Source organism: Psammomys obesus, unplaced genomic scaffold (genome assembly GCF_907164565.1).
Source record: "Psammomys obesus unplaced genomic scaffold, mPsaObe1.curated_primary_1811, whole genome shotgun sequence".
NCBI lineage: Eukaryota > Metazoa > Chordata > Mammalia > Rodentia > Muridae > Psammomys > Psammomys obesus.
In genome coordinates this window covers 3125488-3153294 of record NW_026590061.1, presented here as the reverse complement: position 1 = coordinate 3153294, position 27807 = coordinate 3125488, and the positions used below count along the sequence as shown (strand labels likewise).

Here is a 27807-nt window from a genome sequence, read left to right as displayed (position 1 = left end):
GGCGCTCTCCTGTGTTGTGCTGTTCCCCTGCACGGAGGCTGTGGTTCTGTGTGCACATGCACACTTTCCACTGCGAACGCTGTCATGCCGTGTAACACAGTGACCACTGCCAGAACTGCCTGTGCTCAGACTGCAGACTGTTGTGTGCTCAGCACGCCTGTGTTTTTACTGTATGTACCCAGTCTTCTGCTCTTACAGGACAATGGTTTGATGGTCAGAAAGAAGGACCTTCAGTATCTCCTACATCATTTTCAGCATAGTAAGGCCCAAGTGAATGCAACTCTGGACTGTGTCATGTTACAATATCTTATTGTAAAAAAATTTGATTCAGTTGCTTGTTCCTCTCCCATCTGAGGACACGTTGTATAGCTCACAACCGCCTGGGATTCCAGCTTTCAGGGATCCAACACCTCTCTGGCCTCCTCGGCATCTGGATACACGTAGTATACTCACAGGACCATATACATTAAAGAACATCAACTAACGGGGATAAAGTTTTCCTGCTTATTTGTGTCCTTCTGTGTTATTTTGTTGTCTCTAACTCTTCATTAATCTCCTCACAAGATGTGTCTGGGACCCCACACCCCACAGAGTTAGTCTTTCCCCGGCTACTTCCTTTTTCTTGCTTAGCCACTCACTGACAGCGGGGAAACAGGCCCCAGCAAATGACTTCGTCCATCTCAGGCTTTCCTTTGCTTGCCTGTCTTACAAGGGAAATGAGTGAGTTTCCTTCTTAGGTTCCTTGCCTCTCTTCACTTCCAGAGTCTATATGACGATGGAAGCAATGAGTCATCTTTTCATGGATGGTTAGTCTTAAGCCAGAAGATGTTTCGCATTTTCCATCAGCCAAGAAGTCAACTGTGTCTTTGGAGGTAAAAGGAAATCCAACCCACAAGTAACGATAACAGAAAAAGGAGTCAGCCATAGCCCATCTAACACTGATTTCTTAATGGAATAAGATCCTTCACCTTACACCATGATGCTTGGCATGAGAACGAAGGGCACATTCAGAGAACGCCGATGGCTGGTCCTACAGGGCTGGTCCTACGTGGCTGGTCCTGCACAAGCCCTTCTATGCAGACTGCCAGCTGAACCCCATGAAAGCCAGCAATGCAGGCACTGGTCACCTTCACAGAGTTCAGCAAACATTGGACGTTTAAGAAATGCTTACAGCATGCTAGATTGCTTTGATTTTAAAACACACATCTTGAAATTGGAAATTGCACTTAATTTTGAACTATGATTCACAAGGCGCTGTGCATGAGTGAGTAAAAATCCCCTCCCCCACTCAGTGCTGACTGAGTCAGGTGTCTCAGACAAAGCAGCAAAGGGGGTCATTAGCTCCCAAGGGAGCAATCAGGTTAATGTACTGGAAAAAAAATCAAGCCTCTAATGTGTGAAGCTTTCAAAAGGTGACAGATATTTCTTAAAGGACTACTAACACTAACTGTTGGATGTCTCCTTGTGGCATTATTATTATGATTGTTACTATTACTGTTTTTAATCAGGATATTGATAGTTATTCCTTGCTGACCTCACTGTGTAGTTCAGGCAGCCCTCAAACTTGTGTCGCTCTCTCTGCTTCGGCCTCCTGAGTGCTGGGACGACAGGCATTGTAGGATGCTTTATTGAGTAACTTATTCTTACTTTTAGTCACGTGTGTGTGTGTGTGTGTGTATGTGTGTGTGTGTGTGTGTGTGTGTGTGCGCATGTATGTGTGTGGTGGGATGTGGCTGACTGATGTGGGCACTGAGAACCAAACCCTGGTGCTCTGCAAGAGCAACATTGTGGTCTAAAGCACACAATCATCTCTCGAGGCCCAGAAACACAATTTTATTGCCGATAAAAATATAAGATGGTGTACACTCAAGTCCTACAGCCTGAACTGCTCCTGCCTCCTTGTGCTTTCCGGCCACAGCTCTGACATGCTGAATTCCCAGCCACAGACAGCTGCCTGTCACCTGTTGGAGACCAGGCCACCTCAACTGCCAGACATTCTACTCTGCAGGAACGATAGGATTCCAGACTCAGGGAACTGCTTTCTGGAAGGACAGAGAAGTCTGTGTGAGCCATCAAGATTTAAGGAGATGAGCTGTGATAAGAAAATTGGTGGTAAAAACACACTACAGGTTTTACTGTTGCCTTTGAAAAGACCTTTGGAACTTTAACCGGCACAAGTTTTTCTCTGGAATTGAGTATGTAATGTTCATCAAGGGTGGAAGAAAAAGTATGTGGAGAAACATCGGGGTTGTTTCCAGATTCTGGCAACTACAAATAAAGCTATGAATATGGTTGAGTAAATGTCCTTGTTGTTTACTTTTGTATATTTTGGATATATGCCTAGGAGTGGTATAGCTGGATCTTGTGGAAGCACTATTCCTAATTGTCTGAGAAAGCACCAGATTGACTTCCAAAGTGGTTGTACAAATTTACATTCCTACTAGCAATGGAGGAGGGTTCCCCTTTCTCCACATCCCTTCCTGCATGTGTTACATAAAATTTGGTACATTTACACAATGGAATGCTACGCAGCAATTAATAGCAAGGAAATCATGAAATTTATAGTTAAATGGTAGGAAATAGAAAAGACCATCCTGAGTGAGGTAACCTAGAAGCAGAAAGACACGAATGGTATATACTCAGTCATAAGTGGATATTAGACATATAATTTAGGATAAACATACTAAAATATGTACACCTAAAGAAGCTTAGCAAGGACGATGGCCCTGGGAAAGATGATCAATCCTCATTCAGAAGGGCAAACAGGAAGGACATGAAAAGTAGGAGAAAGCAGGGAATAGACAGCCCACCACAGAAGGCCTCAAAGACTCTACCCAGCAGAGTTTAAAGCAGATGCTGAGACTCATAGCCAAATTTTGGGCAGAGTGCATGGAATCTTATGAAAGAAGGGGGAGATAGAAAGACCTGAAGGGAACAGGAGCTCCACAAGGAGAGCAACAGAACCAAAAAATCTGAGCACAGGGGACTTTTCTGAGACTGATACTCCAACCAAGGACCATTCATGGAGATAACCTAGAACCCCTGCTCAGATGTAGCCCATGGCATCTCAGTCTCCAAGTGGGTACCCTAGTAAGGGGAACAGGTAAGGAGAACAAGGACTGCCTCTGACATGAACTCAGTGGCTGGCTCATGCCCCCTGAGGAGGGACAAGGGGAGCGCCCTTATCAGGCCACAGAGGAGGACAATGCAGCCAGTCCTTGATGAAACCTGATAGGCTAGGCGAGAGGGAAGGGGAGGAAGACCTCCCCTATCAGTGGACTTGGGGAGGGACATAGGAGATAAGGGAGGGAGGGTGGGATTGGGAGAGGATGAGGGAGGGGGCTACAGCTGGGATACAAAGTGAATAAATTGTAATAAATAAAAAAATAAAAAATAAATAAAAAATAAAAAGAGCGTGGAAAGGAAGGGACCCAGGGCCCTGCTGAGAGGGCAGACCTGTGTGGGTTGAGGAAGAGGGAGAAGAATTGGGATTGGTTCTGCTGGGCATTTTAGAAGGTACTTTATTTTATATCAATGTTACTGTTTGGTTTAAAGATACCTTTATGCCCTCCTTTTTTTTTTTTTTAATTTTTTCTCTCTCTGTTTTCCTTTGTCTCTACACAGTTGGTCCATGAGTATGTCACTCTACTGAAAAGTGGCAGGCCCCAGGCCTATGCCTCGTTCCGGTTTCTCTGCAGTGGGACTGGAGCACAGAGACTGGGGACAGGGGAGATAGAGAGCCTCCAGGCATCGTGAGGACTGGCAGCTGGAGGGCTGAAATGGTAGATCACCCTCTGCATGTGAGCGCTGCTCTCTAGCTCACTTACTGAGCGATAGCTGAGCAGCTCTTGCCCACTGTCCACTTTTAGTTCCAGCTAGGCCTGGTGGGACAGACTTTTCTCCTGGCTACCCCCGAGGCTCAGGCAGGAGGATCACAAGCTCAAGGCTTCAGGCTAAGAAAGGGAGTTTAAGGCCAGCTTAGCAGCTTTGTGAGAGTCTGCATCAAAATCAAATGTGAACAGAAGGTTCGGGGAGAGCTCAGGGGAGAGTGCTCATCCAGGAGACGGAGGCCCTGGGTTCAGTGCTACCAGACAAGAGGGGAGCAGAAGGCTCCGTCTCCACATATGAGTATATGTGCCTTACTCTTCTCCATAACTCTCCCCACTCCAAATATTCCTACTGTTGCCCTTTTTATTTTTATTTTGTAAATATTACTAATCTAATCCAATTTGTGCTGCTCAGCTATGGCTCTGGCCTCCCATGTGGACAAGAATTCCTACAAAATGCCGCCCCGCAAAGACCGAATTACTGACTAAAACTACAGTGGTATGCAGAGGCCAGAAGGCCAGAGCTAATTGCCTCCTCTCAAGCTGGAGCACCCAGGACAGCCACGCTTTGCTCACCTGTGGTAGAACTGGCACCCTGTGAGTGGCACACAACACCCTTGGAATCCATTGACCTAGCACAGCACTGGCCTCAGCTGACCTAAAGCTAAGACGGTCATCAGGCAGTCTCAGGGGTCTACAGAAAAGCTGCCTCCATCTTGCTGTAACAACCTCTCCACTTTACCTACCAATATATTTTAAATTTTCCTCGATTTTTGGCATTCTTTGTTTTGTACAACCTCATGACACTGCTTCTACGTTGGAACATGGAATTTAGGGTAACCTAAATTTGTATTCTTGGGCCATGGTCACTTAAATCGGCTCCAGAATAAACTATTGCTTATTCCCTTTAAGGCAAGAGCTGTGTTTTTCTTTTCAAGTTGACACCCACAAACACAATTCAAAATAGTCTGGGTAAATCAAGGTTTAGTCAACCCTAGACACTGCAGAGATCCAAAGCTCCAGGAGGCAGCGTTCCGGGCAGTGAGCCCTGCCCTCTGAGGCCACAAGAGCTGAATGACCTATGCTGAGTGACCACAGGCAAAGCACCAAGCTGAGCATGCCCACGAGGCAGGGGGCAGGCCCAGCACGGCAACCAAGCTGCCGGCTGCGGTGTGAGTTCCCAGGAGCTACTGTGACCGAGCATGGATTCCTTTCCTCATAGTTTCAGGCTGGGAGTCCAAGGTCAGGGTGGCAGGGGAGTTTGCAGGCAAAGCACCTCTCCCCAGCTTGCAGGCAGCCGCCTTTTCTTGCTTCTTATCCGATTTTCCCACTGAAAGCTCATCTCCGAGGTCTCTTCCACTCCTTATAAGGTGTCTTAGTCAGGTGACTCTCTCTGTCTCTCTCTCCTCTCTCTCTCTCTATACATATATGTGTGTGTGTGTGTGTGCGTATGTGCGTGTGCATACATACATGTGTGTATGCACACACACATACAGGCTGTAGCACAGCTAATCCAACAATGACTGGCTGTGAGTGAGAAGCCCAAGAATCCAGCAGTTGCTCAGTCAACTATCTGTCTCAGCTGGTCTTCAGTATAGGCTGAAATCCCGAAGAAGTAAAGGAATGGGCATGCTAGCAAGGCAGAGCAAGGCAGGAAGAGAGCAAAAGCTTCTTTTTTTCCAAGTCCTTCCAGCAGACGGTGTGGCCAGGACTAAAGGCGTGTGTCCTGCCTCAAAGACAGATTAGATGTTGCTCTTCCTACTTTGAACTAAGCAGAAATCCTTCACAGGCGTGCCCTCCAGTTTTGGATCACAACCTCATTTATATTTAAAAGCTTTGTTTAAGGTCCTAGCTTCACATACAGCCCCAGGGGTTAAAGACTCAGCATGTGAGTCACTGGTGGGGAGAGCAGAGGTGAGAGAGCCAAGAGTTTAGCAGGTATGTGAGGCATAAACACCACCGCACAGGAAGGGCCTGGGCACTCGGGACTTCGGAGAGGTCAGCCCAGAGCTCAGCATCTCCCTTTCCTGTCTGCACAAGCAATTCCAAGCCTGTGCAGACACAGCACGAAGAGGAGAGGCACAGCTTTTCCCTGTCTGCTCTGAGGGGCAGGAAGAGGCAGTGAGTGGCCCAGGCAGAGCATGCCAACCTGGACCATCCTGTATTCCCACTGTGGCTCCACGAAGGGCCGGCTGGTCCCTCTGGGCAAGCCTCTAAGCCCATCTGTGACTGCAGAAGGTGCCAGCTGAGGAGGACAAGGCCGGGTGAAGGCAAATCGCCTCTTCTGACTTCATGTTCCCAGGCTGCTGCCGGTCAGCAAGGACAGAAGCCCACAGGCCACCCTGATCAAGCCCGAGTACCCAGAACACAGCTGGGCCCTGGCTATGGGAAAACTTCCTTAGCTCGGGGCCAAGCAGGTGTGGGAAAGGTCAGGCCAGGTGAGTGACAATGGCACTTGGGTAGGTCACCTGTCATGGTGACTTGCTAAGGGCCTGAGGGGATGGAATCAAAGTAGAAAGGCTAACACCGACCCCCCCCCCCATTTCACCCGCTGGGCAGTGGACCCTGCAGAGCAGGCTCAGCGGGTCCATCCTGTTTCCACTGCAGCCCACACCAGGGCTGACTAAGGGCTGGTTAGCACACCTCTCTGCCCCATACCTGCTCAGGAAGTGCTGGCAACTAAACAAAATGCTGCATTTTTCACTTCTTTTCCTTAGAAACCTACGCCAAAAGCCTTCTGGTGCAGGTTTTTTAACTAACCATTTGTTGGATGCTACTGTGGACAATTCATGATTTTCTTCTCCCTGTCTCAGTCCTACCCAGTAGCAGCCAAAACTATCCCAGCCCCTGCTAGCCAGTAATGGGAGGGCTTGGCTGGCCACGGCAGTAGCCAGACCTTACCAAGAGCTCCTAAGGAAGACCACCCTTTGCAGGCTTCCATGGTTCTAGGGCATGCAGCACAGGCCTCCCTGCCCACTCTTCCATACCACCCTCTTAGCTTCGTATATACTAACCTTAAAGAGACACCCACATCTGGGGCCTGCCTGTGTGCTCTGTCTTTCCTTGGGATGTTTCAAAATGGCCGGGTGGAGCCCCAGAAGTCCAGTGCCCTAGGGAAGGCAGCCCTTGATGAGCAGAAGAGCTCTTCCGATTGTCTTGCCCACAGGCTCAGTCAGGAGCACTTGACCCGCACGGCCCTTTGCTCTGTCCCGTATAGCCCTCCTCCCCAAATGGAGTAGGCTCCTTTGCTCTGTCCCGTATAGCCCTCCTCCCCAAATGGAATAGGCTCCTTTGCTCTGTCCCTTATAGCCCTCCTCCCCAAATGGAGTAGGCTCCTTTGCTCTGTCCCTTATAGCCCTCCTCCCCAAATGGAATAGGCTCCTTTGCTCTGTCCCTTATAGCCCTCCTCCCCAAATGGAATAGGTTCCTGGGAGACCTGTTTTTTAATTAACCACTTCTGAAAATCCCAAAACCCGGAGGGAGGAGGCTAGACCTGATAAGGGCTTTAGCAAATCATACGCACGTTTCGCAAAACCCCTAACCTCTGTGTCATCCTAGACTCTGCAGACCCTGGGTTTGAGATAAGCCCAGCTGACCTGTATGACAGGCTCCTGGGGAAATCCTCATGAGCTGTTGCCAACCTCCCATCACTACGAAGCTCCTGGGGTGAAGGAATTTAAGTCCTTCTTCTGGATGGGAAGAAGCTGTTGGTATGACATCACAGGAACACGCCACCCCAGCAGCCGACCTGCTCCCCTTCAGCACCCACTGGCCGTAAGTGCCCACCACTGCAGGTTTGCACAGGAGGGGCCAACAGGACTTACATCTAAGCAAACAGAACCACGGGTAAGGACAGCAAGAAACAATTGAGACAGTATGCAGCGTGTCACGGTAACCTGGACAAAACAACATCCACACCCAAGTGCGGAAAACAGACACGTGTTTCAGGACAGGAAGGCAGGACCACGCTTCTCTGCAGAATAAATGGCATCTCAGGAAAAAAACAAAGAACAAAAAACAGCCCAGGCCTGCACTGTGGAATCCAAGCAAACTAAACACAGGACAACAGGAGCCTGCCTCCATGCTAGGCTGGAAATTAAGAAGAAACTAAAGAAGCCGAAAGAGGTAGGAGAGTGTTGAACCAGGGCAACGTGAGAGGTTTGATGTGCATCGCACAGTTCCCGCACTGCAGGGAGAAGCTGACACAGTCCCCCGCACTGCAGGGAGAAGCTGACACAGTTCCTGCAGTGCAGGGAGAAGCTGACACAGTTCCTGCACTGCAGGGAGAAGCTGACCATCCTTTCTGTTCATCAAAAGACTTAGTGAAGTAACACAGTGAAAAAGAGAAGAAACAAGTCTCCAAGCCAGGCTTGGCCATCCACGCCCACAGTCCCAGCTCTTGGAAGGTAGAGGCAGGCAGGAAGATCAGGCCTTCAACATCATCCTCAGGTACAGAAATCCTTAAGGGGAGACACGCCAGCCTGCTGAGCACGCCGAGCGTACCCAGCTCTATCCCTAAGGAAATGAGCACACTGTTGCTGGGAGAAAGTGTCTCTGCCGGAGGCCTCCGGCCAAGCAGTGGAGTGCTGATGGCCAGGGCACTCCGAATCTGAAGAGAACAAACATTCGGTGAAAAGAGAAGAAGTGGAGGCATGAAGGACCTGAGCGGAGAGCAGTCTGGGCAGGGGCTGGGGGTCAGCATGCCTAATGGGAGGGGTCTGGCTGATTTTTTCTCTGTGTGTTTTCTTTTGCTGCTATTTTGTGTTTTATCAGAACAGGTAGCAGCCTCCTTTTTCCCATCTGTTCATTGTGATGAGGTCCTGGGGTCCCTGAGACATGAAATTCCAGCTACGTGTAAATTAATTAGAAAACAACAGGAAATAAGCCTAATAGCTTGAAAACGAAAAAATACTTAAAACTAAATGAAACAAACAAACAAAAACAGTAGTAAAATTTAAAACTTTACAGGAGAGCTAAAGAGTTTGTAGCTCTTAGAAATTAAAAGTATAAACCTGTATTTCTCAGGATTTGAATGTTCTATGCTTTATTCAACCAAAGCAATTTTTAGAACCTACATCTTATAACATTTAAAGTCCCTTAGACCCATATGTAAAACACAAACTTCAAATAAAGCAAGTTATTGAATTACAATCACAACTCTAACACACACACACACACACACACACACACACACACACACACACACCACCCAATGGCAGCAGCAGCTGAAGAAAAGGAAGCAGCAGCAGCAAGCCGCCATGATACACCATCAACAGCAACCCTCAGGCCGGTGAAGCCTACAAGGGTGCCAGGCTCTTTACAGGACTATGAAGACTGAGCACAGTCTGGACGGAGCAGAACTGCCGTGGTGGGTGGCCCAGGGCGTGTGCTGCTGTCATCTGTGGCCAGGAGAGTCTTGGCAGGAAGGCAGGCCTATGAGGCCCTGGTCCAGTGTTCTCAGTCCCATAGCAGCCTGTTTTGAAGGTTCCTTTGATGCAGACAAATTCCAGCCCTCTGTCTCCTCTCAGCAGTTGGAGAGTGCTGCCTTCTGACAATACCTAAGTGGATTCTTACCAAGTCCCTCTGGATGTCCTTCCAGCACTGAGGGCATGAGTGCCACAAAGGAGCTCGCCCTGGGAGACTGTAAGCCAGGGGGAAAGCTGGGCCATGCTCTTAGCCAGTATTCCATTGCTATTTTAAACACAAGACAATGAGCATATAGAGAGGAAAGGTTTATTTGGCTCCAAGTTTTGAGGGTTTAGTCCATGGTCTGGTGAACCCATTGCTTGGGGCCCGAAACTATAGCAGGGTAGTTGGGGTGAGGGAAGCACAGTGGAGCTGGTGTGTGTGAGTGTGTGTGTGTATGGGCGGGGAGCTGGATCCCATGATCCCATCAGGAAAATGCTGGGTGCCTGGGAGACTTCCCTCCAGGCCTCATGGCTCAGATGCTCCATGCAGAGGACTAAGCCTGATGCATGAGCATCAGAGGGTCGCTGCAGATCCCACCTCAGTGCCCTAAGTGTTCTTGAGAAATTGTAGAGAATGCAAGAGAGGTCTGAAGTCCACTCAAGTTTGATTGGCATCATTAAAGTTCTGCAGCACTTTCAGCTCTGAACCTGGTGACCCTTGCCACTTTATAATGAGCCCTCTGCCTGCCCAAATGGAAGGCTTTCTGTTCATTCCACCACCACCATCATCATCATTAATGCAGTCTGGATATTAACTTTGGTTGGGGCAGTGCTTGCATTAGACCTCTGGGTTCAATGTCCAGCACCATATAAACTGGGGACAATGGTACAAATCTGTAAGTCCAGAATTCAGGAGGTAAAAGCAAAGGGCTCAGGAATTCGAAGTCATCCTTGAAAATGTAGTGACTTTGCTGGTCATCCTGGATGAAAGGGACCCTTTCTGAAAAAGAGGAGAGGAGGGAAGGAAAAGAGAGTGCAGGGGAGGGGCAGGGCAGGGAGGAAAGAAGAAGGAAGGGGGAAGGAGAGGAGTAGGAAGGGGAGAGGAGGGTAAAGAGGGGAGGGATGGAGCAGAGCTCAACTGAGCCTGGCTATAAGGCAAACTGTTAGGATTTTCTTTAAGTTGTTTTTTTTTTAATAGTTGGATAATTTTATACCTGCATATAACATTTTGATTGAATCCAGCTCCCATCCCTCCCAACTCTTCTCTTCCAGATTCATGTGTTCTGTTTTAAAACTTAAAAGGTTACTAGTGCTGCCTGAATGTGCATGGAAAGCCTATTTTCTGTCCCGCAGGGAGAAGGCTTCAGTTGCCAGTAGCTCCTCAGCTAGAAGTGGGACTCCGTGAGCCTCTCCCGGGTCCTGCTGGCTGCTGCGTCCTATGCAGGCCTGAGCATGCAGCCCAGTCACCCTGGGTTTGTATGTGCAAAAGCCCTGTCAGGCCCAGAAAATGACGTTTTCCTACAGATATCCATGACTCCTGGCTTTACTTTTTCTGCCGCTCTTGCGCCATGATCCCTGAGCCTGAGGGAGGGTGACACAGATGTCTCATTTTAAGATTTGTACTCCACAGTCTATTATTGTCTATACACTGACCAGCTGTGAATCTCTGGACTGATTCACATCTAACTGTAAAAGGAAGGTTATTTCATAAGGCTGCAAGAAACGCTAATCCATAGATATAAACATGAAGACTTAGAGAACAATTTTGTACTATGTCCATTTAACAGAATCATGGCATTCAGTTCTCCCCTGGGGCTTATGACCATTCAGCCACCAACTTTGGCCCAGTTATCTGTACTAGAAGGGAGTTCCTCCTTCTATCGTGGCCTTTAAACCTAATGAAAAAGTGGCTGGTTACCCCCTTGATATTCACGCATTATAGCACCAGCCGGCATCTCATGCTAGGCCATGATTACAGCTGCAGGATTCACAGATGGTTATCTTTACCATGCCATCATCACCCTAAAGCCAAACCCAGGTAAAGGCCCAACAATAACATTCTTCCTGATGAACGTAGACACAAAGTTTCTCAAGAGTTGCCCATCAAATTCAAGGATACATCCAAAATGTTACCCACTGCAATGAAGCTGGCTTCATCCGGAGTCACAGGGATGATTCTTTGTATGTAAACTGATAAGTGCAAAACACCACAAAAAAGACTCAAGGACAGAAATCATTTCATTTTCTCATTAGATGCAGAAAAGTCCTTTGGCAAAACAAACAAACAAAAAATTCCAGCATCTCATAATGCTAGAAGTCCTGAGGAATGGAGGAATGTTGTGATACAGGGAACATATTCCAACATAATAGAGACCATAAACAAAAAGAAACCCAAAAACCAAACCATAGCCAACATCATATAAAATGGAACAAATGTGAAGCACTTTCCACTAAAATCAGGAACAAAGCAGAGGTCCACGCTTTCCACCCCTGTTCAACGTTGTGCTTCAAGTCTCAGCTAGACCAAAAAGGCAAGAAGAAGGGGGTGAAAGGAGGAAGTAAAAGTATCCATATTTGCAGATGAGATGACTACATAAGTTAAAAGCCATCAAGACTCCACTAGAAAGCTTCCACAGCTGACAGACAAAGGCCAGGGAAACAAAGCTCACACACAAATCAGCAGCTTTCTTATATACCAGTGGCAAACTCACTGAGAAATATGTTGGGGAAACAGTACCTTTTTTAATAGCCTCAAAAAATCTCACAATAAACCTAAACAATAAAGTGACGGACATGTACAATGACTACTTTACGATACTGGAGAACAAAATTGAAGATAGACATACCATGCTCATGGAGTGGCAAGACTGACTCTGTGAGAACAGTTCTCCTACCAAAATAATTTACAGACTCAATGCAATCCTTATAAAAATTTCATAGAAATTGAAAAACTAATCTCAAAATTCATTATGGAAACAGGAAACACTTAGGATATCCAAAATAATCCTGAATGATAAAAACCATTGGTGAATGCATTAACACCCCAGATTTCAAGTTAAACCACAGAGCTATATCGGTTAAAAAAAAAAAAAAAAAACAAACAGGACTGGTGTAAAAGCAGGTACGTTGATCAGTAGAATAAAACTGAAACCCAGACATAAGCCTCCACTCTTACACATGGCCTGTTTTTTGACAAAGAAGCTAAAAACATACATGAAGGAATATACGGTATCTTGAATATTTTAAATCTTCATTATTTCTTCATTCTTTCACAAAATTGTCTATAACTTTCTTACAATGTTTTACTTTTCCGTAGCGGCTACGCCATCAGCTCGGTGTGTAGGTGTGTCTGGGTTTGTTTGTTTTGGTTTTTAGGCTTACCATTCACAGGATCGCAGGCTGTGACAGGCCCGAAAGCCTGCGTGCCTGCTGCGGCGACGCTCCCCACTAGCCAGCACGCTCTCAGCGACCACTTGTTGACTGCTCGGTTTCACCCACCTGTTATCAGCCCAGCGTCTCCCACTTCGGAAAGCAAGCAGAAGCCGGAGGGCAGCTGGCCAAGCCCGGGGTGCCCCAGGGTCGGCAGGCCACCCGCGCCCAAGCCTAAGTCCTTTTATCGACTCCCTAGCTAGTTTTACATCCACTCAAGAGCTTAAAAACACAGGCTGAAAGATAATTAAACAAAGGCAGCGGCAGCATGTTCTGTTTTCTGGCATTGGGTGATCAGCCCGGCCAGAGGAACCCCAGCGCCCGGGCGCCGAAGCTGCTGCCATAGTAACAGTAACAGCCTGACTTCCGGGTAAGGAGCCAGGGTTTCCACGGAGAGAACGGCTTCTTTACCTTTCTAAATTTCGCTTTTGTGCAGAAGAAAAGGCCGAATTGCTGTCACAACACTTAGTTGATTGTGCTAGCGGTGCGCTGCTTGCGGCAAACACCGGAAAGAAGGGTCAAGCGGCTCTGCCCTGGCTACACTTTCTGAGCTTCTGGTCCAAGGCTGCTTTGCCCCATGTTCCCAGGTCAGTAACAGGGCAAATCCTGGGGGACAGACTCTGGAGAAGAAACCTGACAGCAGGCAGGAAATGAGAAGGGAAAGCAGGAAGAGCCAGGGGGACATATACCCCCACGCGTGTCCCCAAGGAGCTGTTTCCTTCAGTTAGGCCTCACTCTCAAAAGGTTCCAACAAGCCACCCAGCACCCACAGTCACCGAGAGGCCTGGCTTCAACGTAACAGCCAGGGGTGACATCTCTTACCCAGACCGTGGAATCACCCACCATTTCTCACTCGCCCTGACCTGATGCTTGCTTTCTCGCAGAACCTGGCATCTGAGAAGACGCTTTCTCTCAGTGAGTCTCAGAGGGAAGCTCTTTCAGGCTACAAGCCCTTAAGGAGAGATGAAATCAGCCTTACCCCATTTTACAGTTGGGCAAGGGGAAACATCAGATTCTGGGTGGTGGAGTTCAGCCCCAAAAGGAATGGCCGAGTCAGAAGGGCTAGACTGTTGTCAGAGTGTGTTCAGTTAGGATCCAAAAAGCATCCTAAGGCAGTATGAGTGTGATCTTTCTTTGCAAATATCTGGGGACAAACTGGATGCTTTAGACTAAATGTTGTTTAAGAAAACTGCTTACGGGGCTGAAGAGGTAGCTCCCTGGTTAAGAGCACTGGCTGCTCTTGCAGAGTACCAGGGCTCAGTTCCCAGCTCCCACACTGCAGCTCACAGCTGTCCGTGGCTCCGGTTTCAGGGGGATCCTAGGCCTTTTCCGGCCTCTGTGGGCATCAGCCATGTGCATGGTACACAGGCCTGCGTGCAGGCAAAATACCTATACACATAACACTGAGAAAAAAAAAAAAACTACAAAAGGAGTGAAACTGTGAGAAGACACAGAGGAGAAGGTCAGACGCGAGTTATGATTAGATTCTGACAATCTATAGGTTGTTTCTATACGCTGAAGGTGATGGTTTGCCTTATGCATGTGTATAGGTGTGCATATATGCAGATATATACATGAAAGTGTATGGTACAAAGGAATCCTCTAACAGCTTCATGGATACATTTGCACAGCAATAGCTTTTAGAATTGCAGAATGCATAAGCCCTGCTTTTGTCGTTTTCAGACTTCCTCTCCCTTTCCTACTCTCTCTTTTTTAGTGCCCGTTAGTTCTTACACACTGGGGACTGGCGCTGTAGCACAGTGGCCAAGCACTTGCCTAACATACACACCCCGGCTCTGCAGGAAAAACTTCCTGTGAAATGATTGCTTTCTCTAATAGATGCCAAAAACTAATCAGCACTTTGCTTTCCTGGAAAAGGAAATGTCTGGAGAGTTATTATGCTAATAATCTATTAAGTCAAATTGATAAATTATTATCTCTCCTTTAGAAATAATGTGTACTTGTTTTAGGGAGATGGGAAATAAGCAAAAAGAAAATTGCCAATAGAGAATGACTCACACCAATTGCATTTAGTAGCTTTGTTTGCTCCGTGGTTAAGAGTTTTTAAAACATAGACATAAAAAATGCCACATTGCTTTTTATGCAGCATCTCTCCTTTGGCAAAGTCCACAGTTTCCATTTCCATACTCCAGCACAATAGAACAGCAAGAAATGAAAACGAACACCTTATATTTAATTATAATTAGCCAGAAACACGTGTAATGTATTCTAAAAAATGACTCAGCAATTAGTGAACCCTCCTGTAAACCCAGCCTGAAGCCCTGCTTCTAAGTATAAACTGCAGCAAGTTCCAGTCCTTTTGTCTTTTGGGGGTTTTGCTCCCCTCATCTCCCTGCTTTCCTCTGCCAGGAAGCCTGGCGTGGCAAAGGGGCACCAGCTGCCCGTTCTCCCCGCTCTTCCTTTCCCAGCACTGCATCCTTCCTTGAGAGCTGTCTTTAAAAAGAACAAATGTCCAGGGTATGTGTGTGACACACAGGACCTAAGTGGAGGGAGAGACACAAACGGACGCTCAGGAAGCAGCTCTGTGAGGCTGAGGCCAGCCTGCACAGTGAGCTTCAGAACAGCCAAGGCCACATGGTGAAACCCTGTCTCAGAAAACTAAGAAGTCACCACCTCCTCCTCACAGCCTCACGCTCTTTGGTGAGGCAGGGTAGCTTTCTTGCTTGGAGTTAAACTTCCCCACACACTGGCAAACAGGCATCATACTTCTATCCTGACCAAAATGTTCAAGTTCAGTTTAGATTCACTCACTAGAGACAGCCATGAGTTCCAACGGGGCTCTCGGTTTGAATGGTGACTAACGTAACAACTGTGGGATCAGATTTTATTGTTAGAAAATGTTGCCTGGTTAAAATGTCACCACCCGGAGAGACTGAATTTGTTCTGCTCCATGAGCCACGATCTTAGTGCCTGGTGATCAGAGCTAGAAGAGCTCAGGGCATCATTTTGAAGCGATGGCTTTAAGAACTTTCCAGACTGGCACTCTCAGCAACCAGATGCTGCCTGCTTTGTAAATATTGTAGAGAGATTGCATAGTTTCACATGGCTTTTCAGAGTTTACATTTCCTCTGTAATTACACTCCTAACCCCGAGACACACACACAAACACACACACACACACACACACACACACACAATGTAACACAGCAAGTCAAAACAAAACAGAACACCACGTGGTCTGTGGCTCAACTTCCAAGCTTCCTTTCTTACATTTCATGTTTTCCCTTTTCACAGACTCTTACTAACATTTTCAGGTAGAACATGGGCTTTGCCTCAACATTCTACTGGAATATAAAGCTTTTGATCATATCCCACCCATATCTCCTACTACCTCCAACCCTGCCTCTTCTCCAAAACACAACTTCTAATCTAACATCTTTTCTAGATTCCTCACATGGGAAAGTGTGCGGTTACTGTCTTGATGAGTCTGGCTTTCCTCACTTAACAAGATGATCACATGTTCTATCCATTTTACTGAGATGGCATGGTTCAGATCTTCTTCATGGCTGAATAAAGCCCATTTATGACCCTGTACCATTTCCTTTATCTATTCATCAGCTCATGAGTACTGAGTGGAGGACAGCCCCTGGACACTGTGGAGAGCACCACAATGCAGGCACACTGGAATCTCTGTGGAATGCCAACCTGTATCCTGGGCGTACTGATGAACCCCACTGGCCCATATGGAAGTTTCAGGTGTAGGATTTAGACGCTCCTCCAGGATATTTTTGGTAGTAGCTGTACTAACTCATATCCCCACCCACGGTGTATGGGGCTCTTTTCTTGTTTCTCAGCATTAGCTGTTGTTTATTTCCTTGATTGTGGCCTGTGGTAAGACTAAATTTCGGGCTGTTTTGGCTTGCTTTCCCTTTATTGGCCATTTGTACTTCTTTTTAAAAAAGTGGCTATCCAGTCAGTCTGTCCACTGACTTGGTTGGTTGGTTGGTTGATTGCTTGTCTTAGATTGTTCAAGTTCTTGCACTCTCTGTATTCTGGACAGTAGATCTTCAGTGCAGAGCTGGGAAGAACTACCATGCTCTGGGCTGTCTTCACTCTAGCCACGGCCTCCACGGCTCTGCAGAAGCCCTTTAGTGTGTTGTGGCCTCATTTGTCGACTCTGGCTTTTACTCCCTGAGCTGCTGGAGTCTGAACCAGAGGGCTATTTCCACATATATGTCATGTGGTCTTGAAGGATGACCACTGCACTTTCCTATGGTGTTTTGACCTTAAGGTTTTTGGTCCACTTTCAGTCATTTAAAATTTATTAATATCATTCTCTCTCTCTCTCTCTCTCTCTCTCTTTCTCTCTCTGGGTGTGTGTGTGTGTGTAGTGTGTCTAGTGAGGTGTACATGTGAGTGCAGGTGCCTGTAGAGACCAGAAGGGGGCATCAGATCCCCAAAGTCTGAGCTACAAGTGGATGTAAGACACCCAGTGTGGGTTCCGGGCACAGAACTTGGGTCCTCTGCAAGAGCTGCAAGTGCCCTCAGCCACTGAGTCACTTGTCGGGAGCAGTGCCTCTGGCAGCTGCTTTGATATTTAAATCTCAGCAGGGAGACTGCTTTTACAGGACCTTCTTTAAAGGCAGGGTAGAATTTGCAAGTCCATCTCCTTTTGTTTGTGACAGCAGGTAGGATAGCTTGTGAGGATCACACCTCTTCCTCAGGCTCCTCTTGGAATTTAAACCATTGTTCTGAGATGTTTCTACTCTGGTTTAGAAACTCTACAATAAAAAGACAGGCTGACAGTTACTGTGGAAGAAGGCTGACTCTTGTGTAAACAAGACACAAATAAAGCAACTAGATACGATGTTGTGCAATGGGAGGAGCCAGAGGACAGGAAAGAGGGAGGAGCTAGAAAGCACGAGGAGAGCAGAGCTGGAGGAGAGAGCTTGGAGGATGTGGAGCATGAACTAGACCTAAGATTTCACAAAAAGCAAGTATAATGTGGGAAATCTAAATGTTAGGAAACAGAGGGCTGGAGGCAGAGGAGGAGGCAGAGATTTGAGGTTTGCTGCTTGCACTGCTTGCACTGCTTGCTGCAGCAGCCTGCCTTTTGCTGTGGCTGTCGAGTCTGGACCTTTAAAAAAGTTTCCTGTGTGCTGTGTGTTTATTTAAATAATATTAATCCTCACTCCCGACTCAAGAACCGTTCGACTCTGCTGGCTGGCTCCGGCAGTCACTCTCCAGCCCCTGGGGCAGGCTGACTATTGTTCTGTGTGAGAAGAGTTGGGCTTCATTCTCCTGCAGTTTCTCAAGCACCGGCGACTGACGTGGATGTATTTCTCTCCTGTGAATTTTGGGATTTTTTTCTCACTTCTGTGAAGAATGTAACTATGTTCTCATGGCTCTCCGCAGTGCAGAACTCTCAGCCACTCTAACAGCCATTTTAACAGCGTCTGTCTATTGATCCGTGACTCAGGAGAACTCGCCATCTTCCAGTGTTCTCAGTTCCATCCGTGCTTTACACTCTGCATTGCAGAGGCCACTCATCCCCTTTGTCAGGCTTCCTCCCTAGCCACTCCTGCTTGATCTAGTCTGTTCCCGAGGAGCCAAGCTCTATAACTTTTTATTTAAGTTGTTAAGAGCCTCTGTTCCCACAGTTCTGTCTCGTCCTCTCATAATGTTTGCTGACCCTTGTTCAAGCTATGAACTGTCTTTTCTGTTTTGTGCACTTGCCCATCTGTTGCATTTCTTGAGCTCCTTTAGAGCATCTGAAGCCCCGAGTAGATGGCTGAGTCAGTGAGGCGCCTGCTATATGAGTGTGAGAACCCAGGTTTGTAGCTAGTGCCCATAAGAAGCTGGGTGCAGCGGAACACACCCCAGAACTGTGGAGGAGTGGGCAGAGAGAGGTGGATCCCTGGAGCTCATTGGCTGACCAGCCAGTCAGCTAGCCAGCCTAGCCAAATCGATGCGCTGCAAGTTCAGTGAGAGACCCTGACTCAAAAATGAGGTGGTTCACGGTCAAGAAAGACACTTAACATTGGGCTCTGGCCTCCATGTGTACGCACACCTGCACACACCTACACAAACATACAATAACACACATGTACACACACATCATTTGAATACTTTTAAAGTAATTTAAATTTTTTTCTTTTTTTTGAGAAAAAAAAAAAGTTTAGTTTCATTTTGTAGACCAGGCTAGCCTGAAACTCAGCACTGATAACTGAACTTGGGGCAAAGTTTTTGCCTTGGGCCTCCAAGTGCTGAGTTAGCACTGTGAGTTAGCATACCGTCTGCAGTCTCCTGTCTGGTGAGAACAGAAAAGCTTTTGCTGGAGTTTTTCTTTTCTTCTGGAGGAGGCATGCTATCCACCGTTTTAACCTTCCGCACTCCCTAGGTTGGCATCTGAACATCTGGCAAGGAGGTTCCCTCTGTTGTTTCTCCTCTTGGTGATAGTGGGATTGTTCACATCTCTGTGAACTTTCACTTACAAGTCTGAAGCACAGTGTCAACCCAGGCACACAGGCTTTTAGAGTTCTTTCTGTTTTCACATCCTGGACATTCCCTATCATCTAACTTCTGAATATCCAGCAAGAGAGATCGAAAGATGAACACCAACAACTAACCCCTGAAGTGTGCCGTGCACGGCAGAAGTGGGGCAAGCAAGGCTGCTGCTGGTCAAAGGAGGGTTTGGTGAGAAACACCAAGATGGAGGGCAGGCTTTTAAGCATGGCAGAATGCTCAAAAAGACGTCTGGAGGGAAAATGGAGAGAGATTCACTTCAGGAAGGAATCAGGAGGACATCTAGAGCAGGTCAGTTTGATGGGGACACACTGTGCAACCAGAAGGAAATGACCTCGGAAAGGCAAATGGGTGGGTGGAAGGGGAGCGAGCTTGACAGGCGGGCAAGCGAGACGCCATGTTCTGTGGGTCAGTGAGGAGATGCTGAAGCTCTGAAAGAAGGAGGCAGCACAGAAAGGCACCAGCTGACCTCATTAAAGTCTTCCAGCTTTGGACACCAACACTCAGAGAAATTTGTTCCACGTCCCCAAAATAGTTGTCCCACAGCCTTCCCCCCAAATAGTTCACCATGTGACACGACACAGCTTGGAAATACACAAAGCAAGCGGGACCACAGCTCTCGTTTCTGCAGAGCAGTGAGCGAGGGTGAGCACAGCTTGAGTGGAGTGAGGTGGTCCGGGACGCTACTGATTACTCAGGACCGACTGGAGCAAACTGCTTGGTAACCCGACTCATAACTGCCGCATCTCTAAACTGGGTACTCAACAAACTAACTAAGTTGGTTAGTGATACATGCAAGTTACTTCACAAAGTGCCTGATACTGGGTCCAGGACACCCTTCATCTCCTTTCTCTGCCCCTCTAAACGCCTGGCCCCACTGACCTCCGCCCTTTAGCACTGTTTCCTATTCTCCATCATGCCTGACAGACTTGTTAGGCTTCCTTCTCCGCCATCAGGGGCATCTCAGGAAATGGTGCTGTGTGCAAAGGACTTCCTGATGCAAACTTATACAGACAGATTGTCTAACACACACTATTGGGTGGAGAAGCCAGTGCATAGCGGAGCACTGGCAAATGAGAAGCCATGCACACCTTTGGGAGAAAGCAGAAGCCACTCAGCAGTGGCACTTGGCAGAAGCTCAGCTTGTGGAGGCCTCTGGCCTTCCCAGAGCTGTGGAGGTCAGGAAGGAGGATTGGGGACGCAGAGGAGTACCTTCAGCCATCTCCTTCGTCCTCTGACTTCGGTGGGTCTCTCTCATTGGCTGACCCTGACTGTAAGCAAACTAACAAATGCATGAGGTATAATCTACCAGGTTTCATCTCTTGAGGCATAGGCAGGGCAGAGAAGAGACAGAGAATGGGCTGAGAGTCGTGGGCAGTCACCCTGTACCTCCAAACCATGCTCAACCTCGCTTTAGTCTTACACTGAACTGTTTGGATTCTATTGTCACACCTGGATAGCAAACTAACAAGGTGAAAAACAATCACCTCACATACCCCAGAAAGTCCTCCCCAAGCACCTCAACCCTCCTTCCCCGTGCTGGCTTCCACTCCAGAGAAGGGCACCCACCCAGCTCTCATAGAGTTCCGCTTAGAACTCTCCTGGGTGTTTGTTTGGAGCCATCAATAAGCCCATTTACCCATTTACACACCCATCACACACCCATCTTCCCTGGACACCGGCTCGCACATCAGCCCCTCCGGCCTCACATTGTCAAGATGGTTCTTTCTGATCTGAGGCCTTCTGGAGCACCCACCTCTCAGCTGCAAACACTTCTCAGCATTTCTGCACAACGCCATCTTCATCTGTGTGGGGTGACAGTGTCAGGATTTCCTGAGAAACTGCTTCATCCATTCCATTTCCCAAGCCGCTCAACAGGCCCTGAACTGGGTGTCCATTTTCCAAGACACTCTCATATCAGGATGGGCCTGTGGCTCTGGTGAGTGTCCGAGGGCCCAGGCAGGGCAGAGGATAGATGGTGGGGTGGGGCCAGGGTGGTGTGGACCATAGCCAGAACCCTCGCTCCGGCTCAGGTTGCTTCTTCATTCCAATCTCAAGTCTGCACATCTTGATTTGACAACCACACAAACGTGAGTGAAAAGCCAGTTTACCTCATGAATGCCGTGAGATCAAACGTGGCCTTCAGCACAGATGCCATCTCACATGTTCCCAGAGGCACGCCCCCTCCTGCCACAGATGACCATAGTCCATTTGTCCTGGCTTACGAGATAGGCCTCAGAACAAACAACCTGCATGCACATGTTTGACACACAGATAAGTGAATAAGATCCGGGACATCTTAGCGCAGGAATGGCTGCCTTGATCTGTCCATTTCTTTAGTCCACGACAGAGTCTATATGTGATGCTGCTGATTCCTGGCTGAGTTTATGCTTTCCATTGTCTTGCTGGGGCAAGATGATGTTCTTTGAATAAGAAGTAAAAGTGTAGGAAGGAAACTATGTGTTTCCATGGCAAGCTGTCACAGCCTCCGTGACAGGTGACAGAGCGAAGCTCAGACAGGCGGTGACTCACAATCTAGCACGTGGGAGGAGGGAATACACACTCACACACTCTCTCTCACACACACATACACACACCATTATAAACGTATGATCAGAAAAATGAGAAGTTGTGAAGTGTGCATAGCAGAAGGATATAAAAGGCACATACACCACATCGCTGAGCTTTGGGGTTCACTGACAAGGCTGTCCTTCCCCTCCTGTGGCTGAGGCACTGGAAAGATGTGTAGAGCACAGTGTGTAGCGTGCTGACTGAATACACTGAGGGGAGGCTACACTGCTGATGAAAGGTCACGCTGGTGGGCGGTCCCATCAGCAGGGAGGGGCCCTCCTATAGAGGGGCAGATGCATGGAGACATGGAGACGACCAGCCCTGCTGAGGCACAAGAGGGCGAGGGGCCCCAGAAGTCAGCAACAGCAAGGCTGGGGCTGGGCGGGGTGTTGATTTCTGTGAGAGGCTTTGTGTGTGTCCAGTGAAGACATGATCAGAGAGGAAGGAAAGGGTATGGTTAGTTCAGAGATTGTGTGCTTACAAAGGTACTTTTGCGGCAGCCTGGGAAACACATTGGAGCAGAGCCAGCCACACTGAACACTGGTTCAGGAACCTGCAGGAGACCGCATCAGGCGCTGAATGGCAGTAACCATAGTCACACAAAACAGATGGAGGAAGGGAGCGGATTGAGAAATATTTCAGAGCTTTGAAAACGATTAGCAGATAGGCAAGAAAGAGGACTGAGCTGGTACCTATGCTCCAGGCTTGAACAAAGGACCCTTGAACTAAAAGCTCGTTCAGCAAGATAAAGAAAGAAGGAGCGGGCAGTGTTAGCGCTGGGCTTCTGCGAAACTGAAGTCTCGCATCTGCTGATAGCCGAGAACAGAGGCCCCAGAGACACTGAGGTGGCTCTTGAAAGCTCAAGTGGATGATGGGGCTAGAGACATGGTGACGAAAGCCAGGGACGGAAGTGACATTTTTATGGGGGTGTGCAGAAAGTGATATGTGTGTATGTATGTATATATATGCAGGACATGTATTATAGAGTTGGAGAATGAGGCCGAGAGTCATGCGTGAAGCAGTCTAAGAGGTGAAGAGGAGCCACAGAAGAAAGCGGAGAATTATTTGAAGCACCGGGCTGGTCTCCAGAGTGCTGTGTTGTGGAATGCTGTTCTCCAGCCACGGCATAGCCACTGCTCTTTTGAACCCTTAGCAGCTGTGATTACTCTCATGAAACATGTATAAAATCAGGCCCATTGATGGCCAACATGAAGGCCAAGGCCAGGGGAGCGACTGGAGGGGACTGAGTTCCAGATGGTAGTGTAAGTCACACCTGGATAGCAAACTAAGAAGAGTGAAGAAAAGACAGCCGGAGCCTAAGAGGGCACATGAAAGAACTGCCACTATCCGCACTAGAGGAGCTAATGCCAGAGCGCTCTCAGCAAACCAGAAACCGAATCTGTCAAGCCACGGGCAAATGTTTCTAAAGTGATAACTGAAACCACAAGCACGTCTTTTAGTTATTATATCTTAACTTCAGAAACTCATGGCGTTCTACTTTGGTTTTTAGTTTGGATACTTCACCAAGTGTGTGTGTGTGTGTGTGTGTGTCCGTCCCAGTCAAAACCAACACAGAAAGGAAGGATTTATACAACTTACAGGTTACGGAATGTGGGAACCCCTGGAGGCGGGGATTGAAGCAGGAGCCATGGAGGAATTTGGTCTCCTGGCTGGCCCGCCCTGGCTTGCTCAGCCTGTTTTCTTATGAACCTAGTACCACCTTCCCAGGGTGATACTGTCCACAATGGGCTGGCCCCACTCCCACGTCAATCATTAGTCAAGAAAATGCCCCACAGACTTGCCAAGGGATGGAGGCAATTCTTCAGGTGAGGCTCTGTCATCTTAAGTGACTCTGGTTTGTATCTGACAAACCCCAAGCAGCTCATGTGGTGACACACAGCCACTGTATGAGGGTGACAAGGGCTCTCTGGTCAGAGTTGTACAATCAGAGCTTTGCAATGTTCTTCTTGCATAACCTCCTGCTGTGTTTCTGTTTTTACATTTGAAAAATGAAAACAAAGACACCAAGGAAAATCTTCAAAACATTTGAACATTTTTTCCAAATCTTTTTTGGTTCATTTTCCTATTATATATTTTGATTACAATATTTTCAGCCACTCGCTCTCACATCTTTCCAAAATATTTAAGTGAATTTTCATAGGTCTGAGTCTCTTTCATGCTCACACTCATTGGAGGATAAAATGCTTAGTTATTTGTAGGAAATGCATGCTTGGAAAGTCCTGTTTGGGTCCAGACAACATGGCTCTGATATGGATATCTAGTGTAAATCAAGATAACTAACCCTGGACACCCACAGAGCAGAATGACACTTTTGTGGGTCTGTAAAAATATGTGTGTAATGTTGATCTGTCTCTAGGCCTGTGTTTACCTCCATGAGGCCTGTGACGGTCTGTGCCTGACTATGTACAGCATGGGTAGGCTGGTGTTTGGCTGGGCATTGCTGGCAGTTACCTGTGGTAGTTACCCTGTGGTAGTCTTTGCCTAGAGTGAAAAAAGGATGTCTCATGTGCCCACGCTCTCCTAATCTCTTTGACCTCCTGTCCTCTTATGACCCTCTTCCCTGAAATCAAAGCGTGAACCGTACAGTACTGAAATACTGACAGAAGCAGTAAGGGGCAGGAGTGCAGAGCCGCACTCTCGAAAACCCACAAGTCTTCTCTGGCAAACACACAATTACGCCGGGAAAGCCCATCTGCGTTGTTTTGTCAACTTGACACAAGCTAGGGTCGTCGGGGAAGAAGAAACCCCAGCTGAGAAAATGCCTCTATTAGACTGTAGGCAAGCCAGACTTTTGCATGATGGATGACTGACATGCAAGGGCCCAGCCCCTGGGGGGAGTGGCACCCCTTGGCTGGCTGAGCAAGCCATAGAGAGCAAGCTAGTGCTTCCATAGCCTCTGCCTCAGCTCCTGCCCCCAGGCTCCTGCCCTGCTTGAGTTCCTGCTTTGGCCTCCCTCAGTGTGCTGTGATCAGGACATATAAGCCAAATAAAGTCTTTCCTCCTCAGTTTGCTTTTGGACATGGTGTTTTTCTCAGGGATACAAACATCAGGAGGACTGGCCTACCTGGCAGGGTCTACTAGCTTCCAATGAGGATCTCAGCAGGTGAGCAGAGAGGGCGGTTAATGAGGTTATTTGGTTAACAGAGCACTGGGTAACATCTTTTTATAAGACCTGACCTACAAGAACAGTGGCAGAAAATCAGAAAATGAATTAGAAAACTATATCAAGGCTCTAGCTTTGGAAATAATTCAAAGGCTGGCTTCACAGACTAGCTGTATGATACAGTGTGTGCTTCAGAGATTCTTGAAGAACATGGGTCTTTCTCATGATGACACACTCATGTGACATGAGATAAGTAGTATTGTATCTGTAACTAAAGAACAAACTGAAGAATTGAGGTGACTTTTGGTCTTCTACTTTGGCTGAGCGAGGGAAAAAGATAAATCCCTAACAAATAAACACAGGAAAAAAAAAACAACACAGGTTTGAGAGAAGATATAATAAATCTAGTTTTGGATGTGCTAAGTTCCCTGGTGTGATAGCCATGTTGAGACTTCCAGGGACAGCTGGAGATGCTGTTCTGGCTTCAGTGAGAAGACTTGATTAGCAGAATCCATGGGAAGCCACACACAGTGTGGATGAGGTGGTGCGAAAGGATAGGACGATGACATAAAATGAAGAGAACAGAGTAAAGTAAGGAAAGCAGAAGAGAGGAAAGCAGAGCAAAACAGGACAGAGGGGAGAGGAGGCCAGGGGAGGAGAGGGGAGGGGAGGGAAGAAGAGCAGAGCAAAACAGCAGAGCAGGGGAGGGAAGGGGATGAGAGGTGATGAGAGGGGAAGGGAGGGGAGGGAGGAGGAAAGCAGAGCAGGGGAGGAGAGGGGAGGGGAGGGAGGGAAGGGGGAGGAGAAGGGAAGGGAGGGGAGGGAGGAGGAAAGCAGAGCAGGGGATGGGAGAAGAGGGGAGGGGAGCAGAAGAGGGACAAGTGTGTGTACACAGCAGTGGAGGCTAGGAGGTGTAGCACACTCTTGCACATGGGCAAAACTGAAGACCTGAAGGAAGCAGCACAATAAGGGATGGTTACCAACACACCTAGGACATGCTGGCAAGGGTGGAGGTGGAGGGCGAGCTTTGCCTACAGCCTGCTCACTGCTTGGGCTCAGCCTACTGAGCTGAGGGCAGCTGCTGCCCTCCAGAAGCATCTGAAGCTCTCCAGGCAGTGCCCAGGAGACTAGGTGCCTAAGGAGGGACTCCTGGGGTAGTCTGAAAAAGAGTGGGGCCGAGGGCTGCAGAGGAGGCTCTGGGGACACCTGCTGCCCAGGGTGCATGAGCTGCACTCATTACTCACACTCTCAGTCACTCCTCAGTGAAGCCGGTAGACACTGCCATGTTTGTGCGCGCATGTGTGTGTGTGTGTGTGTGTGTGTGTGTGTGTGTGTGTGTGCGCGCGTGTGTGTGTGCACACACACACACAGTGTCCTACTTAGGTGTGTGAAGAAGACCATCACCATAAAGAAAGGCATTTGGGCTGAAGGAAATATACCCAACACCTGGCCTTAATGCATTCACTGTGACTATCTTTTTCTGTTTCACTAATTTTTTATTAACAAAATAATTTTCATAAAAACTTTCCCTTTAAAGTTAACACATGTTTTGAGCATTTCACCCTTAGTACCCTTCCCCCCACCCTGATTATCACAGATTTCCTTCTTTCCCTTCTCATGAGTCCCCTTCCTGTAATAGCCCTGCTTCTACTTTTCTGTCATGTGTTCTTTCTAGAATACACTGTATAATCTATGATCCACATATAAGTGATTTGCCTGGCTTATTTCACTTAACATAATAATCTTTAGCTGCGCTTAGCATCTTTTTCAAATCCAGCATCATCTTTTTGCCCACTTTGTCCTCTAAGTCTTTCCCCCACATCTGTTCCTGCTGATTTGGTTCCTTTGGCTTGAAAAACAAGCAAAGAAGAAAAAGCTCAGCTTTTGAAAGTCCTTCAGATGCTTCTATTGCTTCCTGCACGAAGCCTAATCTTAGTACAGCCCTCCGGGTGATCGTGCCCACGTGACATGAGCTGCAACCCTGCATAAAGACCTTCTTCTCCTCAAAAACCAACTGGGGGGGGGGGGTGACACTTTACCATAAAACCAGGCATTCGAGCATCTAAAAGAGGAAAAATTATTGACATAAGGAGGAAGCAAAGAACATGAGCATTAACTCCTATTCTCCTTCCTAAGCTGGGCAAACAAAAGCAAAATAAGCAAAAATAATTCGAGAAAAACTGTCATCAGAATGCTAAACCTACTAAGCTGTGACCTCCACCATCTCGCTGCATCATGACACACAGAGCAAGCGGACATCACAGAGCAAGGCAGAGCAACCAGCTCTCTTTTTAAGACACCACTGATGCTATCGGATCTGATCCGATCTTAATTACCCCTTCCCTACATCCAGAACTATTAGCCTCCTAACCCAGTTAGCTTCATTATCAATCTGACACAGCCTAGAGTTGTCTGAAAGAAAAGCCTCGACTGAGGAATTGCCTACATCAGACTGGCCTGTGGAGTGTCTTTGGGATGTCATCGGGGCTGTGAGAGACATTGCTTTCTGGTTTAACTAGCTCATTCCACCCCAGTGAGCCTGGCTCTGCCCAGCAGCTGTCTTTCCCTAGGTGGATCACGAGGATCAGAATGGCAAACTGTGTGACTGCAACCTCGCTGAGGATGGGACCACATCTGTCTCACTCACCTGGACACCTCAGCATCCTTTCTGGGTCCCACATTTGGTGAGCACCCAATATATATTAGTTGAATTAATGAATTAGTATTTTATAAATCTAAAATCCATCAGCTTCATTAGTTTCTTTTAAAATTTTACTTATTTTATGTACACGTATCCACGTTTCGCTCAGATGTAGTTCTGTGCATCAGGAATACTGGACCGAGGAGATGAGGAGAGAAAGTCAAATCCCTGGAATGGGAGTCATGTGTGAGCTGACAGTTAGGTGTAACCTCTGCAAGAACAAGTGCTGTTAAGTCCTGAGCCATCTCCAGCCAGCTCACT

The 27807-nt window shown here is 47.6% G+C and overlaps 1 protein-coding gene across 2 annotated transcripts in view; it reads right to left on the bottom strand.

The window, feature by feature from the left end:
• The window catches only part of Lmntd1 (lamin tail domain containing 1), a 61518-nt gene extending 48613 nt beyond the window's left edge, over positions 1-12905 (bottom strand). For both annotated transcript variants that reach the window (XM_055605637.1, XM_055605638.1), the window contains exon 1: positions 12734-12905. The gene's annotated coding sequence lies outside the window, so the exon portion shown is untranslated. The remainder of the gene's footprint in view (positions 1-12733) is intronic.
• Positions 12906-27807: the final 14902 nt, after the last annotated feature.